The sequence below is a fragment of the Ascaphus truei genome, chromosome 1 (genome assembly GCF_040206685.1).
Source record: "Ascaphus truei isolate aAscTru1 chromosome 1, aAscTru1.hap1, whole genome shotgun sequence".
NCBI lineage: Eukaryota > Metazoa > Chordata > Amphibia > Anura > Ascaphidae > Ascaphus > Ascaphus truei.
In genome coordinates, this window is record NC_134483.1 from 108,490,107 (window position 1) to 108,516,735 (window position 26,629).

Sequence of the window (26,629 nt, forward strand, 5' to 3'; positions counted from 1 at the left end):
AATCTAGAGGAAAGAGAGAGGAGAGAGTGCACACCCCATAGTGTAAAACCGTACATTTAATGTTGGGAAGGAGGGGGAGGGGAAGAAAATCACTCACAAGGGTAAATGAATAAAAAGCAGTTTGTGAATGTATCAAGACCATCCGGTATGTCCGTGATAGGATCCGCAGTTCAGCAGCCTCAATGGTGTAGAGGGGCAGTGATCCGTCAGGAATCCAAAGGTGCCTGGGATACTGCACAAACAGCGTCTTTAGAGTCCCAGAGAATGTCTCCTGTGCTGGATGGCCGCAATACTGTTCCGCGCTCGATCCGACCTGTTCGTGCGCATACGTGATGACGTAGTGTCAGTGCGTGATGCGTGATGACGCTCCCTGATGCGTTTAGTCACACACGGCGACTTTTTCAAAGGGTAACCCTAATAAAGTTTCATTATTTTTCATTTTATCCTGGCATTACTTGTCTTAGGTTGTGATCTGATATCTATTTTGATTTATATCCCAGATGTATAACATCACCAATACTTATCATCATTAGAAGACTATTGGTCAATTTTACTATACAATATTCTGTGGATGAGTGCAACTATAGGGGATTCTTTATGATCCTTACTGGATCACTCTGGGCCTAATTAAAACACACCATAAAGTGAGCTCTCTGGAGAGGTAATTTAACTGCCTCCTTACAGAATCTAGAATAAACGTAAAGAAGTCAAGAAAATATATTCTAAAATAGTCCCTCCAATTGACCAAGGCAACGAAGACCAGAACAAGAAGGAGTGCTGTATCTGGAACTTCAGTCTAAGAGTCAGCCAGACATTCTACAGAAGAAGAGGGCCTAACAGTGTGAATTAGCAATCGTGAGAAAACACAAAGCCGGTTTCTTTTCACTTTAAACAATCATTTTCTTCTTGAGGGACAGCATGAAAAATGTATCTGGGTCACATGATTGTGTTTTCCCATAAATATGAAACTTGCAATCCTCTTCCTGCAAACATGGAAAAGTGTGAGCAAGTTTGAAATGACTTGATCCTTCATTAAGCCATGTTTAATTGAAAATACAAACCAAGTCATTTAAATGTATGCATTGACACATTTACATTTATGAAAGTCACTTGTATTCCTATATAATTTTAAGATTAGAAATAGAATTAATATTTTATGCTCCTGGTCAAATTATACCCTTTCCTTTTAGTTGCTAACTTATTCATTTTTTTTTTTTTTTAATTTGTTTTCATCCAAAATGCTTTATTTTCTATCTACTCGTTTTTCCTTTTGTTAAATGCCTCACATTCCCCAATACTTACACTTTTAGTCACACAAACTGTTTTAGATATAATGTGTTTGTTTTCTATCTATAAGGAGAGGATCAAGGGGGGTTCCTGACTAAGAACTTTTCAAACCATGTGACGGCTCTGAAGACATGAAAAACTATTGTGGTGCTCCATTGAGCTATTCTACCAATAAAAGGAAACCATGACAATCACATTAAGAAGCCTCAGCTGAGAAACCATAGCTAGGAACAAACAGAGCTTGAACACATTACCCAAATAAATGCTTTATTTACAGGATTTAAACACACGGAAAGAAAGTCATCTATTTGCCAACAGGGTACAAAATCTGAGCCACGTATTATTTTAAATGAAGAACTTTAGGTAAATGTGGCATCTTTCAGAAACACTTTGTGTTACAAGGCAATGTAAAAAGGCGTGATTGGATATCCCTATAACTCCGTCAATATGTAGTCTCAGCAAGAAGATAACCATATTACATAGATTTCATATTACCGATAATTGCATATCCTAAAAAAATTTACTAAACTAGTCAGCATTGTCAAATATCCTGTAATGTGAGCCTGTCAGAATACTGAATATTTCTAGCATTCCATCGGTCATTGGTTTTGGGAGCATTAAGAGGTGCTGTATTTATGATGCCAGGTGCAATGGTCACGTACTCGTAATTCCACTTGAAACTGAACAATCCCTCGTGTACTCTAATGTAATATCCCCTAATTACAAATAAAACTATGCTAGTGTAACGAATACACAAAAGATGGTCTGTGTGTCAAGATTTTTAACTATATAGTTATTTTGCACATATCTCATCCCACCCTGATTATAGCAGGCTTCTGACTGGGATATACGGTCATTTTTATTCTCATTTATGTACACCCCTTTATTTTAAGAGATATACCATTAAAATTATTTTTAATCCTTATCACTTATCATTTCTATTACTATTTACTTTAGAGTTATAGAGTGCTACCAGCTGAGTCTTTTTTCTTTTGTGTATTCGTTATAACAATTCTCAGCACAGCACCAATATTCATTCACTCATTTAAAGTGACTATTAGCTGAACAGAGGTTTCTGTCCCCTTCCCCCTCCCCCCATCTGTATTACGCTAGTGTAATATGCAGCAAAATAGTGATGATAGGAACATTTACATTTTACTCAAGGGCTGCAATGCATATTTCCAAAGTAAAATTATGCATTAACAGTGCTATGTACAGATAACAATTAACTTCCTAGCTGTGTTCTGGTTAAAAAAAAAAAAAAGAAAAACAGGTTTATGTTTGTTGTACAACTCCCAAATTAATGTAGGAGTATAGAGCATTGAAAACAAATCAGCTTACAAACAGAAGAACTCCAAATTGAACTATTAGGACGTTTTTAAAAAAATCACTTTTTTAGATGATTTTTCCTGATCATTCAATGTATTATTGCTACAAGAAGTTTATATATCACAGAGTGGAAGACTTGAAGCTTATTCACGCGAAAACTGTACCAGATTAATAATTCACTTTGAAAATGTCTAGTTAGTCAATCAAATGATTTGTAATCGTAAAGGCTGCCAGGAATTGAATGAATAATGGACCATAGAAAAACCAATGGATTCTCTTGATTTCTTATTTCATGATCTGACATTTATTACTATTTCTGTAGTGTACCTCTGCCTGCATTGCAATTGTACAGATTGTACATTTCATTATGTATTTTATTTCTTTTCAATGTAGACTTGGGATACATTATTAGAAAACGCCATCATTGACAGTATGTGATATTTCAATAGCACAAGAACTTCTTCTATAGATTTTATACATGTATTAAACGTAACAATTCAGAAGTCCGCCCAATAAAAGGTACAGTATCACAATCTACCACAACACAAATAAAAAGTAGACAGTCACTGGTGATGGTCCATATCATTTATTTAGTTTATTCTGAACATGCACAATAAAAACAAAAAAAACTACAGTATTATGTAACATGAAAGTTCTCTATTTGGTTAACCAAGATCAAGCAATCATTGCATTTTCTCTGTTTTGTTAAGTATAGGTAGTCCTCGCTATCCAACTTTTCATTTTACAACGAATGGCATATCCAACGCAACCCTAAGGGCCATTTTTCGACGCCTGAATACGTTATCCAACGCTCACCGCCACTGATTATTTATTTATAAAATGTTTTACCAGGAAGAAATACATTGAGAGTTACCTCTCGTTTTCAAGTATGTCCTGGGATTAAACTTGGGACTCACGTTACGACGGTTTCACTATCCAACGCTACTTCCAGAACGGATTCCGTTGGATAACTGAGGACTGCATGTAATGTATTCAGTAATCGGTCAAAGTCAGTAGAGTTCTGAAGTGACAATCATGCTGACATTATCAAACATACGGCAAAACTAATTGCCATTGTATTTCCTTTTTTTGTCATTGATTTTTTGATCATTGCCTTTAGTGTGATAACCATTCATTTACATGGTGCCAAAACATTGCATAGCCCAATGAAATACCAGTACCAGAGACAAAATACAGTGCCACATATCATTAAGGGCCGTGTTTGCTAAGTAGTGTTATTCCACAAGAATAACAAGTGTTATTCCAACACCTTACTGCCAATTCCCTTAAGTGTCAGGTGTGCTATGGAATAGCACTACTTAGTAAATATGGTCCTAGGTCTTCCCACGTCAGATTCCCAAGAAGGAAAAGGCATTACATTTTAGGTGGACAAGGGAATTTACTACAAACGCATGTGACATGTTTGGAAGATCTGGTAGACAGACTGAATTACATAATAGAAGCAATTGGTATACTTCTTTTTTTTTCCTAGTTAAAATATGACTCTTATTTCTTTCTAGATGTGAAATTAGGAATGGCTCTAATCAATAATGACTCACACAAGTCAAGCTTCTACTTTTTTTTAGCACTATATTTATTTCTAGTCACACATGAGTGTAGCACCATTATATGTCAGACATAAAAAAAAAAAAACACATTGCCTTTTAAAGCAAACCCTGAAGAATCTAAACTGCCCAGTGTTTTGAGCAGAAGTTTATTATTCCTGTAATTTCTACAATAAACAGCACAGAATATATTACATAATAAATTGTTATTATTTATCTTAAAAATGGTCCAATGGTTAAGATCATTTTTTTATAGATAATTGTGCTATAAAAAATATATTTCTAGCCTTTAAATATATGTCCTTCTTTACAACTCACAAAATATAGCATTTAAATGGGCTTGCCCCTACTCAGGCCTCGTTCAGGGTGCTGGCTTCGGAGGGAGGGCGTGCTGCTGTGCGTGCTGCCATGAGAAACAAAGTATTCAATTTGAATACTGGTTGTCAGGGTAGCAACCGCCCTGTCTCCGAAGCCAGGAGTTGAAGCTGACTACAGTTTCAATAAACGAAAATTTCGTTTTTTGGAGCTGCAGCAGCGTCACTGGGACCTAGGCAGCCAATGAAATCATTCTTCAGAATGATTTCATGACTGCAACCTCGATACTCACCCTGCTGTGTGTAACCCCGCCCCCTCCCCAACGCTGAAAAGTCTGCTGGGGGATAAACACAGATCGCCCAGCAAACTGCAGCACTGCCTCCCTCCCGCCCTCCCTCCGAGTCCTGCAGCTGGCACCCTGAACGAGGCCTCAGTTTGATTGCCCTCTCCAATCCCTTTTTTTTTTTTGTACATGTACAGGAAGCAGACAGACAGTCTCTGGAGCTAAGCCTGTGTTGATGTCAGCTCCTGAGACCCCTAGATTCATAGATATAGGGGCCTCCAGTACTGTTCCTTCCAGGGGACACAAGATGGAGGTTTAAATCTCCTGCGTCACACGGGGGAACAGGAAGCTGTGACATCATCTATCGAAGCTTCCTATTGGCTCACTCTATGTGCACCTTCTCCATTATGTATCTCGGGAAGCAGGAGAGCTGCAGAGTTGGAATTAAAATGGTTCAGCTCTAAAGACCCGCTACTTTCTATAAATGTAACAACAAAAAAAAGGAGGGGGTGTCAGAGAGAACTGCTCGTTTAAAGCTATCTTGCATTAGACCAATGGTAAATTAAATGTGGTTCTCTAACAAATGAAGCATGCTGAATAATATTGTAATTTTTTATTCATTATCTTGAAGGCGAAAATGAAAATGCCTGTGAGTTTCAATTTAATGGCAACATTTGAATAAAATGTTCTGCTTAATTAAACGGATCATGGTGGATACACATTGATATGTTACCCATAAACTCAGTGAGCCCGTGTTATTTAACCTGTTCATGTTACTATTACTTGTACATAGGCAAATGAAAATTCACATTTATTTTTAGTGGAGAGCACAGATATAAGGTTATGTAACTTTGCCCTATAATCAAAATTTAATATTGCCAAGTTAAAAAAAAAGTTCAATACTTATGTTATCAGGATGAAATTGTTATAATTTAACATTTATTCTACATACAAGTTATTTGAATGGATGGATAAAGTTTGGCTGTTTTAGAGTTTTATAATTTTATACTAGGAATTGATATGTTAACTACTGTATGCTGCTTTTCTTTCACCAGCTATGCTTAACCACATTCCTTTAATTGTGAATGCCCCCAGCCTTCACTGAGAGCTTGTCCTGCTTTCAACCTCAGTAGATTCAAGACAAAAATGAATCCTGATTCCAAGGTCGTCGGGTAGGTCAAACAAATGCTCCTTGTATTTCTTCTTTGGTCCAAGATTTACCTACCTGGTTAGCTGATCTGTCTATTTGTTGCCCTAACTCCTATTTACATATTAGGCTGTGCTTATAGTGCCGGCGACAGTGACGTCACGCTGCAGTCGCTGGAAAAATCAAATTGACTTTGCGATCCAGCGATCGTGACCAAGGCGTCGCGCCACTTCTACTATAAGTACACGCGACGGCGGCAATACATTTGTTTTGCCGCAACATTGCGTCGCTGTCACCGGCACTATAAGCGCAGCCTTATTGACAGCAAAGACAGATACCAAAAGAGTGCTTGAAAATCCAGGTATTGTTTACATCAGTATTTTCCTCTGAGGACATCTTGATGCCATGAAGGTAAGCAAAGAACAGTGATTCCCTGAAGATAGGTGTGGGGACATTGAGGAGTAAGTGAGGACTTTTGATTCTCTGATGATATGTTGGGGGACATTGAGGCGTGAGGACCTGTGAGTCTCTGAGAATATATGGGGGTACATTGAGGAGTAAGTGAGGACCTGTGATTCTCTGAGAATATGTGGGGGGACATTCATGAGTAAGTGAGGACCTGTGATTCTCTGAGAATATGTGGGGGGGCATTGAGGAGTAAGTGAGGACCTGTGAGTCTCTGAGAATATATGGGGGGACATTGAGGAGTAAGTGAGGACCTGTGAGTCCCTGAGAATATGTGGGGGGACATTAAGGAGTAAGCGAGGACCTGTTAATCTCTGAGGATATATGGGGGGACATTGAGGAGTAAGTGAGGACCTGTAAATCACTGAGAATATGTGGGGGGACATTGAGGAGTAAGTGAGGACCTGCGAGTCTCTAAGGAAAGATTGGGGAAAGTTGAGGTGTGCAAGTCAAAAAGGCTTACAGCAATAAGGCCAAAGGTTCTATCTAAAGCATTAACTCAATGTCTTTGCCATTTCTTTTGAATGGCATTCAAATGTTCAACAAGAGAACCTTGAGTGAATACGTGAGAAACAATTTGATTTATAATACATACGTCAAAATCCATCTCAAAATAATTGGATCACCAACTAAAGCACAGGGAGCTTTTGGTTCTGCTGGGTATTTTGGCCTGCAATGCGTCATATATAATTTCCTTTAGTGTATTTTATTATTCAGTTTATTTTAAATCCTCACTTGAATTAAATTTAGAAATATTATCCCATACTATGGAATAATAGTTCTTGAATTGTCTAAGTATTAATTTAAGTGCTGCTTAGTATTCAGTATATACTCACCATGATTCTAGGATGGTCTTAGGTGGAATTATCAAGTGGGGGGCACAAATCCAATGTAAACCACCACCCTGAAAGAGAAACAGATAAAAAAAATGGATGACTACTGTATCTTGTGTATGTACATTTTAAAGCTATGGATCTTATCTCCCTCTCTTTAGACATGAATATATGTAATAGCTCATCACAATTACCGTTGTTTCACTGTCATTTCATCTATATGCAGTTTAACCTCTAATTTTGAGCATAAAAGAAGCAACCCCCCAAAAATGACACTATACACGCAACCTTAAAGTATGTCATGTGCCCCATATCTCATGCAGTATTCATTTATAACCAAGTTAAAATGTCATATAAAACTGATTACATGTAATTACTATGCATAATTTCCATATTTTTCCCATAGATACCTTAAATTAGGGCAATAAAAAGTTCCACAACATGTTCATCTTTAGTCATTTTCTTATTCATGTCTTCGTATATCCAGTCTCCTGATAGTACTATCTCCACTGTTACTCGGGCAGATTTCCCTGATGACCACATGGTATAATGCTCTTTGGCATATATTTATTATGCTGTGAAGCTGCATCCCCTATTCTGGAGAAGAGATCAGCTCCAATCACATACGTTCGACTAAAATCTTCACCAGTACAGGGAATTGGCATCACAGCATATTGAAGAAGAGCCTCTCTGTCCTGACTGAGTGCAAAATATGTATATTCCCAGACTCATGCTCCACATTAAGTTCAAGATTAAATCCGTCAATTAAAAACAGCAAGTTATTCTTACTTAAAGTGAAGCTGATTGTAAGGCAAAAGAAGCAACAAATGAGAAGTACTAAGACAAGACTTTGGGGCTATTTCTCAAAGGATTCCTTCTTTAAAGTTGATGCAATAGCAGAGCAAAAAAAAAAACAAATTTATCAAAGAAATAATATTCCAATTTCTCTATTTGCTTGTTTGTTTTCTGTTTAGTAAATCCAGCCGTGCTTTTGAACCCGATCTGCTGCGTTCAAACGTTGATAGAATTCCCCAGTGAATTAACATCATGTGGCAACATTGTGAGACACATTTGAAAGGCCGCTATGCTTATGAAGTAATTTTACAATAATGCTCTCCTAAAGCTCAAATATGTGTCTATAACTCCCTGTATTCTTACTGATATACCAACTATAGTTTCATTCTGTAAGAGTAGCTTACATGGTTGGTATGATATAAATAACATTACACATGATAGAAGAAAAACAACTGATAAAAACAATTCTTTTTATTTTTATTTATTTTTAAAGCGCTCAATAGGCCCCCTTCTTGCAGCTCTCGTGGAATTCGGGGTTTGGTGGTTTGCTTATACAAGAATAGGCTGATTTGTCTTAGGCTATTACTGTCTATTACTGCTGGAAGTCTCAGAGAAAGGTGGGAAGCAGCAAATCCTGGCAATCTGCCTAAAGAGAAATCAATGAAACAAATTAATCCTTTGCAGGCTGCAATGACACAGTAATCCATCATTCAGAGCTGCTTTTATACACCAAATCAGAGAGCAGAGGAAAGAGCCCTAGGGACATCACAGACAACAACTTACACCAACACTGGGAAAATACTGGAGAATCAGTTTATTTAAAGAGGATAGATTTCAGTTGATTGCTTATCTCGTCAACTAAAGATTTTTGTTCCATCACAGAATTACCCATGGGTAAATGTGTATAATTTTTCACAGCTCTTTTTTGGAGTTTGCAAACTTTTGTTTTACCAAGTGGTTTTAATGTCCACAGCAAAATATTCAGGGAACAACTTTAAAATAGTATAATATGAAAACAAGTGTGGCTAATTTACTTGTAGACTCCTTAAAAGCAAAATGATACCAAACGTTTAGTGATCTCGTATAGCGTTATTTCTTGTGTAAGTGTAGTATGTTACAAGCAAATCAAATGACCACTTGTGGGTACATTTGCATGTCTCAGGCAGGGCTACAACCCTGTCTTTCCCCAGTATCTCTGCACACACAATGCCTCCACTGCAGGCAGGGATTCTGGGTAATGACGTGCAAATGAGTACTCACAGTAAGTAGGCTGTGCTGACAAGCTGTGTAATATGGCAGGCTTAGGGCTTATATGGGTCAATGTTGAAAAGGATACGAAGTAAAGAGTGATTCACTAAGAGTACTTATTTGCATGTCATTTCCCAGAATCCCTGGCAGCAGTGGAAGCATTGTGTGCTAAGCGATAATGTACAGAGACAGGGTTGCAGACCTTTCTGAGACATGCAAATGTACCTACAAGTGGTATTTTTATTTACTGCACGGTGGAGGGTTTTTGTCACTTTTTACCCACCATAACTTTTTTAATGTATGTTATAAGCAAACTTACAAACTTTCATGTGTGCATATTTAAGTTTTTACCCAGGCTACCTAAAGCAGCTATCTCCATACATTTTTTTTTTTCAGTATTGATTTTTTTTTTATAGAACCGCATTATTTGTAGTCCAGGAACCAACCAGTTCCCAAAATACTTACCAGTTTATTTGTCAGTGTTTCAGCTAGCTCAGATCTGGGGAAACAATATGGCACCATCCTTAAAGATTCAGGAAAGAACACCAGTAGATAAACCGTTTATTATCTTGGAAACAAGGGGGGCCGCATAGCTAAAAAAAATAGTGCTGTTCAGCTTCAGAGAACCACCCATTGATAAAAAACAGAGTGATATATTCGCTTGGTGTAAAACAAAGTGACTGTTTACTTCCCCCAAATACTTTGCAAAAAGAGTTCATAGTGATATTAATATTGCTATACACCCCACTGATAGCCAATGGACGTGTTATTGTTCTAGCAGTTTTAGACTCACTAAAACAAGCAAAACAGCATGGGTTAAAGATCACCTGCGTAATCGTTAGTTACACATGACATTCAAATGTCTTTAAACAAGTGATAAATATTACAAATATGATTGGTCATGCCGTGACGTGGCTGCGGGCTTATAACCTTTTGGCCAAAGGGTTTAACTAAATGACCCTTACTCATGAGCAGATAATAAGCACTGAAGTATTGTACTATATGTTGTGTCACTTTGTATGTTGCGCTGGCCTTTCTGGCCTTTTTTTGTAAGTGATAAATATTGACTTGTGAGTAAATGAACTATCCCACTTATTCTCACTAAATCGTGCTATTCCAATTCTGTTTGAATTTGCATGTTTGTAATACAAAAGCTGGCGGGAGATGCTAACTAGTATGTAGTTGTATTACAGTGACATTACCATAAACCTAGGTATATAAGATAGGCCTTTAAATTTTCATCAAACATTTTATTTCAAGCCCTTAACTGGTAAAGGCAGCCCCTGTGTCATCCAAGAACTGCTCCCCTCTAATTTACTTTTTCTTCCCTTTGCCTGGCAGCACACATTGGTGGCTATACATCGTCCTTCCCCCTTGGTAGGACGCAGGCTTTTGATTGGCTGACACAGACTACAAAAGTCCTTCCCCTGTAGCACCTCCTTAGTGTTGTTTTCCTACCTTTAGTAGAACGAGGGGTCATTTTTTTGCAGGTTGAAGGAGTAGCTTCTCTAAGGTATCGGAGGCAGCTGTCTGGTATTGACCCACACAGCACGGGTCAATTCAGCTGATGTTAGCAAGCTTGCAATGCGGAAATTATCAGGTTACTTAGTGCAATGATTAACACACACACTCCCAGCTAGCTCAAACTCCTACACCCACCACATCATGAATATATACTTATGTCAACGACTGTTACTGAGCGTGGCAAATGTATACAACAATGACAGGGGTGCCCAATGCTACATCCAATTGTCAAAACATATATTGTAATAAGTATAAAATTTAAATACTTCAATAATAATAATAATAATTACTTGGATATTTAGTTAAACCCTTTGGACCTGCATTAATTTTGGTTTACCTTGACGTGGCTTGCAGGCTTATCGTCATAAGGGCCTTTGGCCAAAGGGTTTAACTAAATAACCAAGTAATTATTATTTCAATTGGATGTAGCATTGGGCAACCCTGTCTTTTTCTGTATACTTAGTGCAATGAGCCCACTCATATTAGTGACATCACTGAACTCTGTAGCAGAATGCTGTCCATGTCTGCAGACATGAGGCACAGCAGATAATTTGCTCAGGCAGGGATTTTTTATGCTTTTGTGTAATGCCCTAGGAGAGGCATAGACTTACCAGTGAGATGCAGCAGGATAGACAGCTGCATGTTTGGAAATGCTAGGGAGTCAACTGACACCGTTTCAAAATTCAGGAATGAAAGAATAAGACTTTGCAAGAACTGAGCTGTCCCATGGAACTTACGGAGGTGCCGACAGCGAGAAGCTCCGTGGATGGCAGTTAGCAGCACACATAGACAGTTGGAATTTGAATGGAGAAATGGTCAGTTACCAATGGTCAGTAAGATATGACTTACACAGAGAGGCATGAATAAACAGGCATGGATGCAAGTAACTGTACTTGTAAATAAATTGTTTAAAGTGCCAAGTAGTGGAAGTCTTCCTCCTGCCTCTGCTTGTGAATTACGGTAAATGGGTTAATTTAAATTGATTTTTGGAACTGTGGAGGGAGACCCTACATTTGTATGTAACTCTGGGGGATTCTTTCTTTGCGGAATATGGTCAACTTTTTGTTAGTTTGGTTTGTCATACCATCAAATACAAAGTTTTTTTACTGCTAATTAACTGAGGGACAGGAACTTGAACATCGAGGTCTCTCTCGCAAGGTTATTCAAACCTACCTATGCACATATCAACATTAAACTATAAAAATTAACGGGAGAGCCTGGAAGGAAGATAATGCATGCTGCTTCTATACAGTATTCAAGAACATCAAGATACAGATAAAGTGCATAATATTTTGGACTTAGTACAACAAGGATTTGATAACCGTTTAAAACCAGAAACAAAGGACAGCCTTCAATCTCGTTAGAGGAGAACAGTTCGCCTTGCATCCTCTGGTAAAGAGGTTCTTTAGAGCCATGAAGAACCGAAGACCGATAGTAAGATCTCCATGTGTTCCCTGGGATCTCAATTTTGTTTTGAATTCTCTATGTAAGGAGCCACTTCCTATCTCACCATCAAGACAGTATTGTTGGTAGCATTTACTTTACAACAAAAGACAGGGGTGCCCAATGCTCCGTCCAATTGACAAAACATATATGGTAAATAGTATAAAGTTTAAATACTTCAATAATAATAATAATAACTTGGACGGAGCATTGGGCACCCCTGTCTTTTGTTGTATACATTTGCCACGCCCAGTAGCACTCTTTTGACATAAATATATATTCATGATGTGGTGGGTGTAGAAGTTTGAGCTAGCTGGGAATGTGTGTTTAGCATTTACTTTAGCAAGAATAGTGGGAGAATCCAAGATCTGTTAGCTAGGATTCCTTACCTAATTTTCCTCAAGGATAAGGAAGTCCTGAAAAACATACCTTCATTTAGACCAAAGGAGTCTTCAATGTCTCACTTGAAACAGGAAATAGTGCCTCCATCACTCCAAATCTATCAAATAAAAAAGAAAAGGAACTTCATTCTCTACATCTAGTTAGAGACCACAGACTTGGAGAAAAAATATGATAAGTAATTTGTTCTCTCCAGATACAGAAGAGGAATGGCAGCCTCTAAATCTTTCATTTCCAAGTGGAAATAGCCCCTCTAATGTTGGAACACATTCTACTCTGGCCATAGTGCTCTCCTGGGCAGAGAAGACTCAGGCTTCCCCTTCAGATATATGTAGGGCAGCTACATGGGCTAGTGTTCATATTTTTGTTAAAAACTATAAGCTTAACATTGAAGGCTCAATAGATGTGACCCTTGCCCTCCATTGTATTAATTGTTGTGGGATAACCTACAAGTGTGTGCTGCCAGGGACATGGAAGAAAGAAGAAATGCTCTCATCATAACTTTTCTTCCTTGTCCCATTAGGCAGCACACACATAGATTTGGGCCCTTTTTATGTTGTTTTCTAGTATGTTTTGTGGTGGCACAATCTTTAAGAGAAAAAAATACTGCAGAGGAGGAAATACAAAAGATGTGCTTCATAGAGAGAGAGACTTTTTGAAGTGAAACTTCTATGCTCGCACCTAGCATATGAAAATTTCCCTTGGAGTAAATTGCCTTGTTGGTGATGGAAGTGCACCCCCGGAAGTGATGTCACTGCTGGCAGAAGAGGCCGTCGGCGACGTCAGTGTTGGCAGCTCGGTGCACATGAGCAGAGGCCTCCCACGCTTTGCGCCCATCCGCAGAGGCATCCCAGGCATGGCGCGCATGCGCAGAGGCCTCCGGCAATCTCCGGCAAACCAGATGTGGGATGTATGCACTGTGTCGCCTCCAATTCGCCTCTGTTGCTATAGATATTTGTACTTTAATTGAAGAATAATGACAGCATTGGTCAAAGGTATTCAGATTGATCAAATATGCTAAACTCTGGGGTGAGGGGGCAGTGTTTTCTCCCCATTACAAAAAGCTTATCCCAATTTTTAAAAATACTATCGCTTTTAATACCTTTTTTTCACGCATTCAGTGTTTTGTTTTTTAACCCTAGTTTTACAAACTGAAAATGCATACTGCAGCTCCCTCATTAGTGCAGAAAACAAACAAGTTAGGAAAAAAACACTGTGGAGGACACCTCTGAAAAAAACCATCCCTGTTCTGCTGCTGTTACTTTGCAGAATAAAAGAAGGTTAGAGCCATGACTTGCTTGGTAGAACAGAGCAGGAATGGATGGGGAAAGAGGGGAGACTTGATCAACCCCAACCTATAGAGAAGCCTATGTGAGTTTAACTCATATGATAGTACGGTATCTTGTCCCCTGAGCATCTACTGCTTTTAAAAACAAAATGACTATTCAAAATCATGTTTTTCTTAATCTCTAGATTAATTATGGTAACCTTAGACTGCATTTGCCTCCTGGGAGAGCTCCATTTTGTTCTCTCGGATACTTAATATTTCAAACACTCCTGAACGGAGCTGTAAATGTAAAAAATAAAAACAGTGTTGTAAAGAGTAAGAAGTAAAACATATTTTTTTTTTTTTTTTAAACAGCAATCTGTGCATACAGCTCCTTTAAACACAACAATAGGAAACAAAGAGTTAGTCTAAATACCAGGAACAACGAGACTGCAAGCCCACAAAATAAGAAGATTGGCAAAAATTACGAGCAAGAATAAAGAGTTTATTCTGCAGAGAGATGTGATATAGGGAGAAAATAGCTCAACGTTCTACACCCGACGAAGGCCAACCCCTGAAACGTTGAGCTCTTTTCTCCCTGTAGGACATTGCTCTGCAAAATAACCTCTTCTTGCTAGCACTTTTTGCCAATCTTCTCATTTTGCGGGCCTGCAGTCTCGTTGTTCCTGTATACTTCTGGATGGGCTTGCGGATTGCTATACCACCTGTACTAGCACCTGCAAAATGTAGCTAGTAGGTGAGTGCCCACCAGAACCTACTTCTTTTAGTGCAGATGCCATTCAAACGTAAGAAAAAAGCATTGAAATGTCCTACAATAGGAGAGCAGGAAAGCAAGCTAGAACAATATACAGAACGAGCTCTAAGTGGCTCTTGGTGGTTATGGAGAAAGACTTGAGATTGACTGAGGAGGTGGAGAAGAGTGGAAGCATGTATACTGGTGTATAGAAAGAGTAGAACCAGAAAGCTCAGGCAGGGGTAAGCACAGTGGCTACAGTATGTACAGCAAGAAAAGCCGTTAACAAGCAAAGGTTAAACCACTAATGTTGGGTGATCTTTAACAGGGCTGTCTGGTTTTCCAGTAGTAGAGTGCACATTGCAAGCAAGCTGTTACGCATCTTTGAAAATATACCTATATCCAATTTGTAACTGAGCAGTTGAGTGTTAATGAATGATCTGGATTGTAAAATGAATACTTTTGCTATTAAACTGATGCTGTGAGAAACATTGATCTCTCATCATCGTTATACAAAGTCACGTGGCTCCACACGTTATTAAAGGTTTTATCAAATGTTGCACCTGACCATAATTGTTTTTCTATTCTTATCTACAGAAAAACCTGAGGCTGCATATATCTCTCAGACTAATGATCTGCCTTCAAAAGTAAGTCAATTGATTACAATGTTTCTCACATCTGTAGATACCAGCAAAATTGAAAACTAACATTTCTCTGCATTACAGCATACTTTTTTGCCTTTCTATGAAGACCTGAGAAACATGCGAACGTGTCCCGGTTTGCTTCACAAAAGGTCCTGACATCTTGTTAAAGAAAGTTGTGAATCATCAAAATGTTCAGAGTATTATTTGTCAAATTTAATACTATTGGCCAATATTCCCCAATTTTTCAAAAAAGTGTTTTTTGTCAAGGTACTTGCTAATTAAGACTTTTGCTCATATCTCATCTTCAATACATTCAATGTCTGTGACTGGTTGAACAGTTGTGCAGTTTCCTGCTGCTGTTCTTTGCAGCAATCTTTTTCAATGCCATATTACAGGCTATAATATATGAAATTACTTCACGTTGTCACCTGACTTTACAGAGTCACATTTACCAGGTAGGTGGTCATACAAGTCACATGCATGTACTATACAAATATAGCTCAAAACAATTCTGCCATTTACCAGGAAGTACCAGCAAAAATCCCTTCTGACATGAAACTATCCCTCCAACAGACAAAAACAAGTACGCCAGCCATGGCTATTGCATTGTGGTGGCCATCTCTATGAAATTGGCTGACATAACTATTCGTGTTTCCTGAGACGGGCACAAGGGGTCTTCGCCCCAAAACCTCAATCCAAATAGGCAAAGAGATGTCTTAGTGAAGCTGCAATATTTCACAACCAAAGAAGAAATGCTTCAGGAATGCAGAGCCATAGGACATAGTACCTCAATACAGGTCTTTAATGGCCTAGCAAATGCCACAATCACCAAATGTAGGCTACTCAGGCTAAAGGTTTCCTCTCCAGTTTGGGCTTCAGCCCCAGGAGAAGGCACACCAAGGCACCTTACTAAGGTGGATTATCAGGAGAGGAAACCAGGACAGAAAGCCCAAGATACTGTGGTTCACCATCACCAACCTTAAACAACCATGAGAAGTTACCACGTCCTGTGTTTTTTGGGCTGCCTTGTTTTAAGCTATGAGGCCTGCCTTTGGGACTCCCCAATCTAGAAGGCACTTTAATGGGATGACATGAACTGCTCCTGGTGACATGCAGCAAAACCGAAAAATTTAAGACATGCCTTCGATATCACTGGAGATGAGACCCTCTATTACTCCTGCTTACATTTGATGAGCGGGAGCCATACAGACCTCCTAAGGCGATGGAAGAGGGGACACCTGCGATAGTGAAACTATGACTCTGCCCTGGTTTAAACTAAGACAACACAGGTCCCAGGCACGTAATGGAAAATTGAACACCCTTCCCCACCATTTTCTGCTTTCTATATCTACCTAGAGACCTGCATATATCAGAGATTTTGTACGTTGGACTCCCGGTAAAAGGTTGATCCATAATCCCATCAATGTTATGGGATATAGAGGGAGGAGTCCTGGTAATGCCTGACAACAAGGGCTATGGTTAACAGGGTTTTATTTCTAGTAATTTAAATCTGTGTGTATTTGTATATGTATATATATATATATATTTTTTTTTTATTTATTTATTTATATATATATATTTATATCTGTTGCTTAATTATTAGAGGTGATACTTTAAATAATCTTGCATGTGTTCAAAACAGTTCTGGGTACCATTGAGTTTAGGGTTGGTTCTTCCTCATCCTGGCTACCCTCCTGCATAGTCCGTCGGAGCCTGGGATATTAAACCTCTGATGTGATGAAGTTTTCAGTTTGTACCTATTCAGTTGATAGTGATGCCATGCCCCCCACTGAACCCTATGTCCAATGTACTGATACTAGTGTTTAGCAGCATGTGATACTTTTCAGGTGAAGTTGACACCCATCCCCTTTTTTCCCTTATTTTCTACCACTTGGTTTATCCATACCCTATCTCCAAAATATGCACATAGACAGTATTTTCTGCTTACTCCATCCAGCCTGTCCCCATTTTCATCAGGCAACCCCTACAATGGAGGTCGAATGAGTCATTGTTAGTTATCTGGAAATTGATGAGAAAGTCAGGACCCCCCTAGAGGATTATTACAGGCTTAACTTTGGCTATGTAGATTCATCAGCATCCTTATGGGAAGATCATACAGTTACAATAAGGGGAACACATATCTATTGCCTGTCATAAGAAAAAAGCTAAATAGCAACTACTGAAATACTTCACATACAAGATGACCAGCCTAGAACAGCTGCATAAGGTTAAAGTTAACTCATCAATAAGAGGTATTTAAAAAATTGTTAACTGCAACAAGAGAACTAAATAAACTTCATGTAAAGAACATGGAGAAAGCACTAACATCTACAATGCAACAAGGGTAATAAGGCAGATCAAATCTTAGCTAATACGTCTAGAGGTACAAAAAGCTAGATCACACATTACTGCTATACAATTAAAGGATGGTACTGTTACTGACAATCCCACTCTAATTGCGAAAGAGTTTAAAGATTTTTATTCTAAACTATATAACTCCCATCCCAAACTTCAAACCAATTGATCCAAGACTATCGCAATAAATGCAACCTACCTAAACTTACTGAAGAGGACCAAACACAGAATTATTACAGGTAGTTAAATCCTTAAAGTCTGCTAAAGCCCCAGAACCGGATAAAAATATATATTAATGTTGAATCTGCAAATTTTCTGGACCTATTTAACAATTTTTTTAGAAGCCAAAGATATTCCAGAACAAATGACCAAGACCAATATGGCCATAATACATAAAGAGGGGAAAGACGCGTTTAGCTGCAGGAGCTACAGGCTGAATTTACTCCTGAACACAGACCTCAAAATCTATAGCAAACTATTGGTAAACAAACTAAATCCAATTCTCCCAAGGTATATGTTGTCCAGGTCGCTTTTGTGAGTGGTGCCAGTTTGCCAATAATAGAAGAAAAATCATAGATATAATAAACATGTAAATAACTCTAATACAAAATCTATTCTTCTAAGTTTAGATGCAGGCACTTTTAAGATATTACATTAAGTTTCTTTGGCTTCAAAGGCCCTTTTCTGACAGGAATCCAGGTGTTATATAAATCCCTGACAGCAAAGCTGAAACTTCCTGGTGATAACCAAAACAAAATTAAATCCACACACATAACCAGACAAGGTTGCCCTCTCTGCCCCTTATTGTTTGCCTTTACAAAACAAACACTAGTATGCACAATTAGATTCAACTCTAACATCAAGGAATTAAAGTAGATCCAGAAATCTATAAACGTTCTTTGTTTGCAGGTGACATCATTCTGATGATTGCCAACCCATGTACAAGAGAGGCTTTAACTGAATTTGAGATAAAAGATTAAAAAAACAGTGCTACTGGATTCTACTATGCATCATCTTGTATTACATTTTGGTCATATCAGACCTACACAGAAATATATATAAACCGGGTTTATTTTGGCCTCCAGTAAAATCTGAGCAATTTAAACCCGTCTGTTTAAAGATAAGTCATGTCTTAATAATGGAGATATCCATATTTGACTACCTGTTAAGGACAAGTGTTCTGGACCTCCATGCGTGACACTGTTTTCTCCACCATACTCCTCGGTGTCCTGTCTCATTCTTGGCAAATGTGTAACGAAGAAGTTAATTGGACTTCACTGCTGTTTTTAATGAGAAGTAATTATGTATATCTTTATAAGATCACTTAAGAGATTATGTTTGTGCTCCCTGAGAAAGCATTGACAGGTGTGAAGTGTGTAGGAGGTTCCAATGTTATTTTCTGTGTTGTTCAGTATTTTGATCAATAAACTCATGTTTTTACTGATCTGAGTCTACTCCTTTGATTGTGTAGCAGTGCAACCCTGTTTGGGATTTTCTATGTTGCTTTAACTGAATCTGAGCTGTTGTCTGGTGTCAAGAACCACTGATATTCTAAGGCATAAAATCTTACCCTCCCACACAAGGAGGTGAAGCTTCTTAAGATCCATTTTATAAATGGAAGGAATCCCATTTAAAATATCTGGGCATTTTCTTAACATAAACCTGTCACTCACCATTTAAACATAACTCCCTCAATTTATTCTCCCAAATTAAAAACAAGACTTGCAACTATGGAATAAATATCACATTTCTTTGCTAGGTCAAATTCAACAAATAAATTGAATGATATGCCAAAACTGCTATACCACTTCAGACTTTACCAATCTGTGTCCCTATCAAACATTTTAAAGATCTTGTGTGTGTGTGTGTGTGTGTGTGTGTGTGTGTGTGTGTGTGTGTGTGTGTGTGTGTGTGTGTGTGTGTGTGTGTGTGTGTGTGTGTGTGTGTGTGTGTGTGTGTGTCAGTCGGTCAGTCAGTGTGGGGGTGTGGGGGTGTCAATCAGTGTGTGTGTGTGTGTGTGTGTGTGTGTGTGTGTGTGTGTGTGTGTGTGTGTGTGTGTGTGTGTGTGTGTGTGTGTGTGTGTGTGTGTATCAGTGTGTGTGTGTGTGTGTGTGTGTGTGTGTCAGTCAGTGTTTTAGTGTGTGTGTCAGTCAGTGTGTGTGTGTGTGTGTGTGTGTGTGTCAGTCAGTGTGTGTGTGTCAGTCTGAGTGTGTGTGTGTGTGTCAGTCAGTGGGTTTGTGTCAGTCTGTGTGTGTGTGTCTCTCTGTGTGGTGTGTGTGTGTTATATTCTCAGTGCCCTGCCCCCCCTTCTCTCCTGACTCTCTTCACTACCCCTGTCTGAGTGCCCCGGAGCAGCCCCCACTCTCTCCCCCGGCAGAGCTGTGTCCTGCTCAGCAGAGGTACGGAGACAAGGGGGTGTTCGGTGGCTGAATGGGGGGGTGGAGGGTGCTCAGCGGCTCACTGGATGGGTGCTTGGTGGCTCACCGGGTGGGGGGTGTGCTCGGTGGCTCACTCTGTGCTCGGTGGCTAACTGGGTGGAGGGTGTGCTCAGCGGCTCACTTGTGCTCAGTGACTTACTGGGGGGGGGGGTGCTCAGCAGGGGATATAGTTACCAAGCTGGCGCAGGCAAGCTCTATATCCCCACCACTGTCTGAGTCCCAGAGTAGCCCCCACTCTCTCCCCCTCAACGGAGCTGCAGCCGAATTGTGTGTGTGTGTCCATCCACGTCCCCACCTGTCCAGCACGGCCTCCTCCTGGTGGAAGCTGGCAACAGTGACGGCCTCTTCTGCCAGGAGTGATGTCACTTCCATCACCACTGACTTCTGTCTCCATCAACTGCATTCACTCCGCTAAAAAAGTTTCACTTCAAAAACAGATAGGTGCGATCATCCATTTAGCTCCCAAAATAGAAGCAGGCCTTGCAGTTCCCACCATTAAACAATATTCTATATCCCCTCATTCCCTTCATATCCCCTCATCTTTTGGCATTTTGACCCCTGTCTTTATTGTTGGGTTAACATTGAAGACGTCTACATTAAATCTTTATCTTTGCCTTCACTCCCCTGTTCTAAGTTCTTCTAAACGATTAAGCATGATGTTCCCATGATCTTCTGATAGATGCTGGAGACAGTGTGCACAGACATGGGATATGGCACATATTATATGGTCCTGCCCAAAAATACATTTTGGAAATTAAAATCCCTCTAGACCTAGTTTGCATTGTCCTCTCATAGCCAATTGATAATATGAACCCATCGTCATGTAAACTCGTCTCTCATATACTCACAGCAACCAGATGCACCATCTCCGTGGTGTGGAAAAGCCATCTAGTGCCTTAAAAAATACTGTAATACATAAAATTAATGAGGTGATGTTAATGGAGGGGCTAACTTCTCTTCTAAAACACAATAAGAAAGTTCAACAAAATATTATACTCATGGATCAATAGGTGGTTTTGTCAATTGCACAAAGATGGGCAGGGATATTCACCTGAGTGTAACTATTTCTTTCTAATGATAACCTCTGTTCATATGTACCTGTACTTGTACTGAATTTTACTGGGTTTTTTATCGATGGTTGTTGGAAACTCCTTCCCCACCTACCCCCCACGCCCCTTTTTTTATTTCTGTACCCCTTAAACCAAAAAATTTCAATGAGAATGAAGTTACAACAACAACAAATGCTGTGCATTACATTTTTGGCCAACTGTAGTTAGATTCCTTTGTCCGCCAGAAATGTGTATTACCCATCTCTGTGAAACCAGGGGAAATGGGGAAAAAAAGCTATTTACTGTAACATGTAGTTTTTTTACCTTAATTTTGTTTTACAGTGACATTACTGACCAATTATAACTTAAACATGGAATTGGTTTGGTCACTGAGAATGTAAAAAAAAAAATCTGTTGTAACCAAGAACATCAAAGAACTGTACTAGTACTGAGATTTTTTGAGGAAGTATATAAAAGTAGAGTTAATGGGTTCCCATTGTGTGATGAAATAAAAGTAACCTTGTTTAGTATTCGGAAAATTATATGGATTGCATGTGGCTTTAGCCTCAAGAGAAAATATAAAGTAGGTTTTCACATAGAAAGTGGGACATACAGTAAAAATAGCAGACAGATCTGAGGTAAGTCTAAAAAATAGCCACATGAGGGACCATATTCTCAGTGATCTATTTAAACTCACTGCTAACTGACAGACCTGCTCCTGACAAACAGTATAATGATGAGCATCTAAAAGCCAAAGATCTGTTCATGATGTAATAAGCACACAGATACCCAGCAGTAATATATATATAGATATATATATATATATAGATATATATATATATATATCTATATAAATATATATATAGATATATATATATATATATAAGAGAAGAGGCAGCACTCCTTTTGAAATAGTCCAAAAATAGCCTGGTGCTAGTCCCTTAAAGATATGTAGATAATATGTTACCATCCAGACAAACGATAAGGCAGAGACAGCACTCAGAAGGTAAGTTTTCAAAAAAAACTATATATAGGTTTTTTTGCAAACTTACCTTCTGAGTGCTGTCTCTGCCTTATCGTTCATCTGGATGGTAATGAATTTATATATATATATATATATATATATATATATATATATATATATATATATATATTCATATTCATAGGACAGATCCAATGCAGACACCTTGAGAAAGTCCTTTACGGACGAAACGCGTAGGTGAGTTCCTACCATTGTTCTTTCTTTGTAACTGACCATTAAACTTCTATTTTAATACTTATCCCTGTTTGGAGTTACCCTCATTTTTTGGCAATCTACTAGCTGGAAGCTGCTGGGAAACGCTGCTGTGCTCCTCTTCATCCCTTGCTGTTCCTGTAATTATACAGGTAAATAAGAATTTTAATCAGTTAGTGTTAGGATCTGCGATATCTGGTCATGCCTTGAAGTGGCTCGCAGGCTTAAAATGCATTGGCCAAAGGGTTTAGCTAAATTACCCTTTTTCAAAGAGATATATAGGTATTTCACTATGTATTTTTGTCATAATGTATTTTTGTCATATTGGATGTAGCTCTGGGCTCCCTTTGTGTTTTGTTTTTTGTAGTATGATGTAATAAGCCCTATGTTTTGTTGATCAGCACCAATGCTAAACTAGTCCTATTTTAGATTCACATTTTCAGGTTTGAATACTGAATTGATATGTGCATTAATGGCGCTATATAAATAAAGACATACAGGCATTCCCCGCATTAACGTACGCAATGGAACCGGAGCATGTATGTAAAGCGAAAATCTACTTAAAGTGAAGCACTACCTTTCCCCACTTATCGATGCATGTACTGTACTGCAATCGTCATATACGTGCATAACTGATGTAAATAACGAATATCCATCAGGCTCTATAGTCTCCCCGCTTGCACACAGCTTCAGTACAGGTAGGGAGGCGGTATTGCTGTTCAGGACGTGCTGACAGGCGCATGCGTGAGCTGCCGTTTGCCTATTGGGTGATATATGTCCTTACTCGCGAGTGTACTTAAAGTGAGTGTCCTTAAACTGGGTTATGCCTGTACATACCATACAAAACAATACAATTGGAAGTGTGTGGTTTCTTTACTGAACAGCAGATGCTAAAGTGAATAGGAGAAATTGAGTAAATAGACTTACCATGCCATGTTGAACTTTGTCTTGTGTATGAGCATCAACTAGGTCAACTACAACACCTGCACAGAGGGGCAATATAGAAGTTGGTTTATGTATATGTTTTTATTGACCTGCTTCTCAAAGCTATAATGCTGTCACTCTGTACTGCCTCTATCCTCAGTACTCCTTTTGCTAATATAAAGCTACACAGATACAATTATGTAATTTGTGCCTTGGATAGCTAGAAATTGTGTTTGCATATGGCTGGGCAATAATTAAATAAAATACACCTGACACAAAAAGGCACTGCCCTCAACTCTCCATTAATGTAGATACAGAATTCATATGCATACCTTGCAGGGTACTTCATGTTCTCAAGTCAGTTTGACCTTGTATTTCCTAACCATAAGAATTCAAGGATTGGTACTCCTGTCTTTTTGTAAACACAAAATGTCTACAAATCCTCGACTATTAAGGGATGTGAATTTAAAAACCTGACAATTAGTTCACAGGTATACATAATATGGTTGTGGACAGTAAACTACAGTGGATGCCTCCTGCTTCTTTTGGCCCACGCTTATTCTAGCAATTGGCTAACTTCTCACATCACATGTTATTTACCTGACAATTTGGAATAAAGACCCCCAAATTAAAAAGAAAGGTATTACAATTAAGTGAAATGATTAACATGTGTAAAAGATTCTCTGTCACTGTGTCATGCGTTTAAGAAAGTTATGTTAAAAATCCAAGTGTAGGCCAAAAAGTTGAACTCTGAACAGCATATCAGGAAATACATACTGCTTTTATACAATAAAAATGTCACTTTAATATTACACAATGCATGATTTGATTGAGAATCAACTTAATATATGTCAATTGTATGTGTGTGTGTGTGTATTTATATACATGTGTGTGTGTGTGTACACAAGTGGGACTCACGTGTGTTATTTACACAATATGGAGTCTTGCTTCAGCATGCCGTGCAGTTCAACAAGAAGAAAATCCTTCACAAACAAAATTTAGATAAGAAAAAACATTTTATTGTTAGCACTCAAAAATAAAAAGAGAAATTTGAGAAATGTCCCTGTGACCATATCTAATTTTTAAGTGCAATCAACCAAACGTTTTTTCTTATACATGTATAAGTTTTTTTTTTTTTTTTTTTTGTGTGTGTGTTGCAATGTTATTGTTGGCTAACCTAAGTTCTGAAATCACAATGCAATATTACTATAACACAACTGATCGAGTTAGCATCATAATCACTGAAGTATACCCCTGCAAAAGACTGCCTAGGAAATAGGACAATGAGACTGTGCATAAAGATTGCTCCTAATGTGTTGCCAATGGCATTATTAGCCTTGAAGTAATCAAAGAACATTTAATTATTTTTAAAAGTCAAAGGCATTTGTCCAACAGTAAATGATTTGTTAACTTAAGCAATAATTAACCCCACTGCTTCTTTTAAGAAGGCAGTTTTGCATAAGTAAAGTTTTGCATAATATGAAAAGGCTGGCAAAAAAAAAAACCCCACTATCCCAATGTAACAGAAATGTCGGTAAAGAAGGAGAAAACCCTACAGAAATGTGTTTGTTGTAACAGGCATGCATATAAGAGTCATCTTATTTCTGAAAACTCTTTAATCATTTTTTTCTGGTGTTACAAAAATTAAACCTATGTAACGCAGTCAGAGCCGGTGTAGTGAAAAATTAGTGAATAAGCGCTAGTACTATACAACATACAATAAACCAAAATATTGATAAAAGTGAAAGTCCCAATGTCATTGAAGTTCAAAGGCCGCCTAACTGGTCTACCTGGCTTCTCAAAATCCAGAAAGTACTTTTGGAGCAATTGACCTATATGGCGCCAACGATGACAATAATAGAAGATGTGTTTGAGTCCAACCAAACCCTTAGATGGATCCAGATGAACTCCGCCAACTTTTAGTGTCCAGAATAGTCTTGATGCAGTCTCACTCGATCATACACATTTATAAAAGACAAGAAAAGAGTATGCAAGACACCAACGGTGCATTACCCTTGATGGCAATAAAGAATGGCTGACTAGGATATGAAACAAATGCTAACCAGTACACTTTAGTATTGAAAAAAAACTCCTAGTGGAATACATTTATTGATATAAAATACAATATGATACTGTATGTTGCATAAGCTAAAAAAAGCTTGGAAACTCCTACTGGAATCAACTTCTCCAAGTTTGATTAAAACTGGAATCCTACTTACGATCCGTCCTGAGGACTTGTGCCTGTAAGTAGGAACCACTATCAGTGTGTTCTCCCCTGGCTGTCTCTCCTCATGCAGTGTTAGTAGCCCTCAGCGTCATCTCGCTGTACTCGGTACACGGAGCCGCGTGTCGGTATGCAGGAGCGTCCGGCAGCGTGCAGCACCTCGCGATCTTATCCTGGAGCTGCCTCCGTGTCAGCTCCTATCAGCTGTGCTGCAGCTGTCCGCTCGGGGATTCCTCCTCCTCAGCTGCTTGCCCGGCTGCTACTATGATGACGTCACCGCTTAGAGTTCAGTTACGGGGTCCTTGGAGAGTACAAAAGCCCTACGCGTTTCAAGACCATTTGTCTCTTCGTCAGGGGGACAGTCAGAGCTGGACTATACACAAGCGGTTTATGTCAACCAGCCTTGTGATGGGTGAAAGGGCTGTATACTTCTTCTATCCTTCTAGATTGTAAACTCCTTGGGGCAACGACCCTCTTCCTACTGTCTCCGTTTGTCTTAACACGGGGGTTCTCAACTCCAGTCCTCAAGACCCCCAACAGGTGAGGTTTTCAGGATATCCCTGCTCCAGCACAGGTGGCTCAATCACTGGATGAGTCGACGGGCCTCCTTCAGTACAGGTAGCTCAATTAACAGCCTGTGTTGAAGCAGGGATATCCTGAAAACCTGACCTGTTGGCGGGGTCTTGAGAACCCCTGTCTTAATTTATATGTACTCTTGTGTCATACAATGTCCCCTCCCATTGTACTGCGCTACAGATTATGTTGGCACAGTACGAATGAAAGATAATTATAATAATTCTGTAAATAAAGCTTTTAGTACTATTATTAGGGTCCTACAATGCATACTGATATATAGTTAGTTTTTTTTATTAGATTGTAAGCTCTTCAGAGCAGACATTCGTTGTACTTTTAATGTCCTAGTTCACAAAATAATCCCTATGGAATTATTATTGATTTGTTAGGGTCACATTTAAGCATTGAAGCCATTACTGAAGTTAAGGATATGATTTAGGAGAAGTTTTAAATAATAGCTTCTGCTGTAAAAATAGAATGAAGGAAAGTTGCATGCTATAATTTTGAATGACAACCTGAAATCTAGTAGATGGA

The 26,629-nt window shown here is 38.7% G+C and overlaps 2 long non-coding RNA genes across 6 annotated transcripts in view; one reads left to right on the forward strand and one right to left on the reverse strand.

Moving 5' to 3' along the window:
* Positions 1–8,472: 8,472 nt before the first annotated feature.
* LOC142490682 (uncharacterized) overlaps positions 8,473–26,629 on the reverse strand; it is a 40,628-nt gene continuing 22,471 nt past the window's right edge. For 2 of the 5 annotated variants that reach the window (XR_012800106.1, XR_012800110.1), the window contains 9 exons: positions 23,302–23,357; positions 22,438–22,512; positions 20,940–20,997; positions 20,387–20,516; positions 18,816–18,933; positions 13,315–13,593; positions 12,664–12,733; positions 9,733–9,860; positions 8,473–8,665 (listed from right to left, as the gene is read on the reverse strand). This is a non-coding gene — a long non-coding RNA (uncharacterized LOC142490682). The remainder of the gene's footprint in view (positions 8,666–9,732; positions 9,861–12,663; positions 12,734–13,314; positions 13,594–18,815; positions 18,934–20,386; positions 20,517–20,939; positions 20,998–22,437; positions 22,513–23,301; positions 23,358–26,629) is intronic. The other 3 variants (XR_012800109.1, XR_012800107.1, XR_012800108.1) reach the window with 3 other exon arrangements.
* On the forward strand, positions 11,514–19,075 carry LOC142490695 (uncharacterized). Its single transcript, XR_012800111.1, has 3 exons — positions 11,514–11,751; positions 15,252–15,301; positions 15,380–19,075. It is a non-coding gene; the product is annotated as an uncharacterized LOC142490695 (long non-coding RNA).